The following is a 6,000-nucleotide window of genomic DNA, read 5'->3' as shown; positions in this document are numbered from 1 at the left end:
GGTATTGCTGGATCACATCATAAACTTTAAAAGGACTGTTAAATTTTTTCAAAGCAGAGGCACTATTTTACATTATCAAGGGCAGTGTATGTGGGTTCTAATTTCTCCACATCCTGACCGACACGTTATATGTACTTTTTCTTTTATAGCCTTCCTAGTATGTGTAAACTACTGTATCATTTTGATTTGCACTTCCCAGATGCCTAATGATTCTAAGGTCTTTAATAAGCAACATTACTACTTCACAGGCAAGTCTGGCCTTGGAGTACAAAATGAGGTAGGGCAAAGGCTAACAGAGTTTTGCCAAGAGAATGCACTGGTCACAGCAAACACCCTCTTCCCACAAGAGATGACTCTACACATGGACATCACCAGATGGTCAATACCAAAATCAGACTGATTATATTCTTTGCAGTAGAAGATGAAGAAACTCTATACAGTCAGCAAAAGCAAGACCAGAAGCTGACTGTGGCTCAGATCATGAATTCTTTATTGCAAAATTCAGACTTAAATTGAAGAAAGTAGGGAAAACCACTAACCATTCAGGTATAACATAAATCAAATCCCTTACAATTATACAGTGGAAGTGACAAATAGTTTCAAGGGATTAGATCTGATAGAGTGCCTGAAGAACTACGGACAGAGGTTTGTAACATTGTACAGGAAGCAGTGAACACTATACAGGAGGCAGTGATAAAAACCATCCCCAAGAAAAAGAAATGCAAAAAAAGCAAAATAGTTGTCTGAGGGGGTCTTACAAATATGAGAGAAAAGAAGTGAAAGGCAAAGGCAAAAAGGAAAGAAATACTCATCTGAATGCAGAATTCCAAAGAATAGAAAGGAGAGACAAGAAAGCCTTCCTAAGTGATCAGTACAAAGAAATAGAGGAAAACAATAGAATGGGAAAGACTAGCGATTTCCTCAAGAAAATTAGAGATACCAAGGGACTATTTCAGGCAAAGATGGACATAATAAAGGACAGAAATGACATAGACCTAACAGAAGCAGAAAATATTAAAAGGTGGCAAGAATATGCAGAAGAACTATACAAAAAAAAGATCTTCATGACACAGATAACCAGGATGGTGTGATTACTCACCTAAAGCCAGACATCCTGGAATCTGAAGTCAAGTGGGCCTTAGGAAGCATCACTACAAACAAACCTAGTGGAGGTGATGGAATTCCAGTTGAACTATTTCAGATCCTAAAAGATGATGCTGCCAAAGTGCTGCACACAATATGCCAGCAAATTTGGCAAACTCAGCAGTGGCCACAGGACTGGAAAATGTCAGTTTTCATTCCAGTCCCAAGATTGGAAAGGCAATGCCAAAGAGTGTCCAAACTACCACACAGTTGCACTCATCTCACACGCTAGCAAAGTAATGCTCAAAATTCTCCAAGCTAGGCTTCAGCAGTATGTGAACCATGAAATTTCAGATGTTCAACCTGGATTTAGAAAAGACAGAGGAACCAGATATCAAATTGCCAACATCTGTTGGATCATTGAAAAAGCAAGAGAATTTCAGAAAAACGCCTATTTCTGCTTCATTGACTACACCAAAGCCTTTGACTGTGTGGATCACAACAAACTATGGAAAATTCTTCAAGAGATGGGAATACCAGACCACCTCACCTGCCTCCTGAGAAATCTGTATGCAGGTTAAGAAGCAACAGTTAGAACTGGACATGGAACAACAGACTGGTTCCAAATTGGGAAAGGACTACATCAAGGATATTTATTGTTACCCTGCTTATTTAACTTATATGCAAAGTATATCATGCAAAATGTCAGGCTGGAGGAAGCACAAGCTGGAATCAAGATTGCCGGGAGAAATATCAATAATCTCAGATATGCAGATAACACCATCCTAATGGCAGAAAATGAAGAGGAACTAAAGAGCCTCTTGATGAAAGTGAAAGAGGAGAGTGAAGAACTTGGCTTAAAACTCAGCATTCAGAAAACTAAGTTCATGGCATCTGGTCCCATCACTTCATGGCAAATAGATAGGGAAACAATAGAAGCAGTGACAGACTTTATTTTCTTGGGCTTCAAAATCACTGCAGATGGTGACTGCAGCCATGCAATTAAAAGACACTTGCTCCTTGGAATAAAAGCTATGACAAACCTAGACAGTGTATTAAAAAGCAGAGGCATTACTTTGCTGACAAGATCCATCTAGTCAAAGCTATGATTTTTCCAGTAGTCGTATGGATGTGAGAGTTGGACCATCAAGAAGGCTGAGCACCAAAGAATCGATGCTTTTGAACTGTGGTGTCAGAGAAGACTCTTGAGAGTCCCTTGGACTGCAAGGACATCAAATCAGTCAATCCTAAATGAAATCAACCCTGAATGTTCATTGGAAGGACCAATGCTGAAGCTCCAATACTTCGGCCACCTGGTCCGAAGAACTGACTCATTTGAAAGACCCTGATGCTGGGAAAGATTGAAGGCAGGAGGAGAAGGGGATGACAGAGAATGAAATGGTTGGATGGCATCACCAACTCAATGGACATGAGTCTGAGCAAGCTCTGGGAGTTGGTGATGCACAGGGAAACCTGGCATGCTGCAGTCCATGGAGTCACAAAGAGTCAGACACAACTGAACTGAACTACTTTACATGTGGAAAAACTTACCTTGCTAAGGAAGTTTTTGAGCTATAGATACTTTTTACTCTAATTTTGGTGAGGCAAAATACTGCTAGATTTTCAGACTTGGAGTCTTTCTCCTATCTGTGCCCTACAGAGACGTTTGATGACTCTGGCTTATTCTTTTTTGAACCCAAATCTACAGTGTCATGACCAGGTCATGAGAAATGGCATAACAATACCTCAGGGGACATGAAGATACAAGGATGCAAGTTAGCTGAGAGCAACCAGAGATGGTCCTTTCAGGTAGCCATCCAATAGCCACCTAATCCCACCAGCCAATTTACCAACTTTGCCCCTAAAGTGCCCACCACTACTCCAGAAACAGTCAGGAGGCTATAAAACCCTGCCACCAGCCAACTCGAGAGACTTTCCCTACTTTAGTAGGTGCACACCTCACACTATCCTGTACTAAGGATTTTAGCAGCCACTGAACTCATTAACTGCTCATAAATATTCCATGCATACATCTAATTATAACAGACTGAATTATGGGAAGGACATGCACAGTAGAGCATCTTGTTATAGAATCTGCAGCTGTCGTAGCTCAGTCAGTAAAGAATCTGCCTGCAATGCAGAAGATCTGGGTTTGGTTCCTGGGCCAGAAAGATCTCCTGGAGAAGAAAATGGCAACCCACTCCAGTGTTCTTGCCTGGAGAACCCCACAGACAAAGGAGTCTGGCAGGCTACAGTCCATGGGGTCGCAAGAGTAGGATACGACTTAGTGACTAAACCACCACCAGCTGTCAGTCAAGGCTGTCAGTCAATGACACCCCTTCCCCCGCAGATTATACAAATGACCCTGCTTTAAAAACCCTGTACCCTAGTCCTCCAGGGCCATTGGCCTCCCTTGGCATGACCCACCTCTCTCTTGAGGTGTTCTCTCTGTTCTTTCTTCATGTGTGCTCAGTCCTGTCCAACTCTTTGCCACCTGTTCTTTCTTTCCTTATTGTTAATAAACTTTCTTGCAATGGGTAAGACCTTAGACTCTTCTTGCATCCTTACTAAGAACCAAGGCCTGCAGGAGGGCCTCCAGATCCTCCTTCCACTAACAGAAGGAAGGATGCATCATGCTCAGGTGAGCAGACCTAATTGGGAGTGCTTAGCACCAAGAGAACAGATAGGTTGCTAAAACGGTAGCTCCAGATACACATTCAACAGGCAGATAATTCAGCATGAAGAGTCCAAGTCTAAGAGGAAACTCCCCATACTGCTGGAATCCAAACAAATAAGCCCACAGGAGGATAAGCCAGTATCATAGGCTTCTGCCACCTATGACTTCTTTTTTTGTTTCCAATTATTTTTATTAGTTGGAGGCTAATTACTTCACAACATATGGAAGCACCCATGACTTCTTAATAGAAATCTAGTATTGAACTTCACTTAAAAATATCCCAGCTAAGAACAAGATGGCGGAGGAGTAGGTGAACGTGGAATACATCTCTCTCCACGGATACATCAGGAATATGCCTTCAGACACAGAAGTGAATGCAGAACACCAGCTGAGAACAGACAGGAGTACCTGACCAGCAGAAAAGAATATATAGATCCAGGCAAAACTCGGTAGGATGAAGGAACTAGGGGGAAAAACGGGAGTGTCAGGAGGACTGGACCTGCCCTTGGTGGGTCCGATCCCCACATCGGGGCAACTGTCTGAGTAAGAGGAGAAACATTTAAGATTGAAAAGGAAGCAGCTGATCTGTGGCAGCCTAAATGGAATGAGAATCAGACAGTCCTTGCCGCAGCCATACATATCCTAGACGGCGCAGTGGCTGGGAGCTGGAGTTTAGGGATTGTGGAGTAATCCCAGGGCAAGGGCTGCTGTTGACTGTGGAGAGACTGATCGAGGGGATATGAAAGAGGAGTTTGTGGTGGGAAATGCCTGTGGAGGAAAGCCTGGCATTAATGGAAGCAAGGCAATACTGCTGAGTCACGTGTAGGGGGTGGAGTCATCACCATAGTCTCTCTCCCCTCATGCATCCCCCATGCATTGGCAGCTGAACAATAGAGAGGCTGGCCCATCAAATGCCTGATGCACTGAACTACAGAGTAGGACCCAAGGCTGGGGGCCCCTGTATGTGCCTGATGTGTGGAACAACAGAGAAAGACCCCTGGAAGGAAGCCCTCTAAGTGCCTGAATGGGCGGGGCTTCAGAGAAAGACTGACCAAAGAGGCCTTCTGATCGCCAGCTACAAGAAGCTTGGAAAAAAAGACTCTAGTAGGGCCATAACTCCTGCGGCAGAGGCAGTCCGTGTCCCTGCACACCTGCTGCCAGGGTCCCCACAAGCCAAGCAGCTGCGCTACCTTCATCCTCAGCTCTCACTGGGGCAGAGCTGTCACAGGCAAAGAAAGTCTTGCACTTATGCGCTCAGGGTTGCTTTGGTAGTATCCAGCTCTGAGACCCTGTGGACTGTGTCCTGCCAGGCTTCTCTGTCAGGGAGAGGGGTTCTCCAGGCAAGAATAGTGGAGTGTATTGGCCAATACTGGTTGCCATACTCTTATAGAGCACTGTATTTCCTACTTCCCTAGCCGCAAACTCCTCTGAGTACCTGGTGCTGCCAGAACCCCTGAGACTCAAGCAGCTGCACCACCTCCACACCTGGCCGTCACATGGGCAAACCCAAGTCCTCCAGGGCAGCCTCAGGAGCAAACCCCAGTGGGCGACCCATATCCAGAGGTGGAAATGAAACCATAATTGAAACCGAGGAGCAGTGTGACTAAGGAAGAAGATCCAAAACCCTCCCAACCAGCTGCACAAGCTGCAGATTAAATCCACACGATCAACTAGACAGACTCTGTGTCTGTGGAATATATAAAAGGTCATTGAGAGCTCCCACAAAAGAAAACACACTAGTTCTGATAGCTGTGGACATTGGAGGCAAGAACACAGAGCAGAAGGAGCAGATTAGTATCTGAGCTGCTCCCACAGCAGATCCAGAGATCAGCATAGTGTTAGAGGGCATCCTAGGGAGGTGAAATGGACTGTAACTCCCAGTGAAAAGGGACCTGACAGCAGTGACTCAAGAAAAACATTTATTATTCCTATGTTTTGACTTGTTCTGTAGATTCTTTTGGACTTTTTTTTTTTCTTTTTCCTTTCCCCCACCTCTGTGTAGTTGTCAATTTTACTGGCACTATGAAATATAACTTAACTTTTGAGCTTCTTTTTTTCTCAGTCATGTATTTTGTTGTTGTTATAAACCTCTGCCTCTATATTGGGCTTTTGCAGTTCTGGGGAAGTTTGTTTTCTCTCTCTTTTTTTAATTTTAATTTTTTAAACCTATTATTATTTTTTCTATATTTATTCCTTTGTTTTCTTTTCCTACTGTTCTTTTCCCCTTGCAGCTAATCTTC

Source organism: Dama dama, chromosome 20 (assembly GCF_033118175.1).
Source record: "Dama dama isolate Ldn47 chromosome 20, ASM3311817v1, whole genome shotgun sequence".
NCBI lineage: Eukaryota > Metazoa > Chordata > Mammalia > Artiodactyla > Cervidae > Dama > Dama dama.
The sequence above is the reverse complement of the archived record's forward strand: the minus strand, read 5'-3'. Positions refer to the sequence as shown.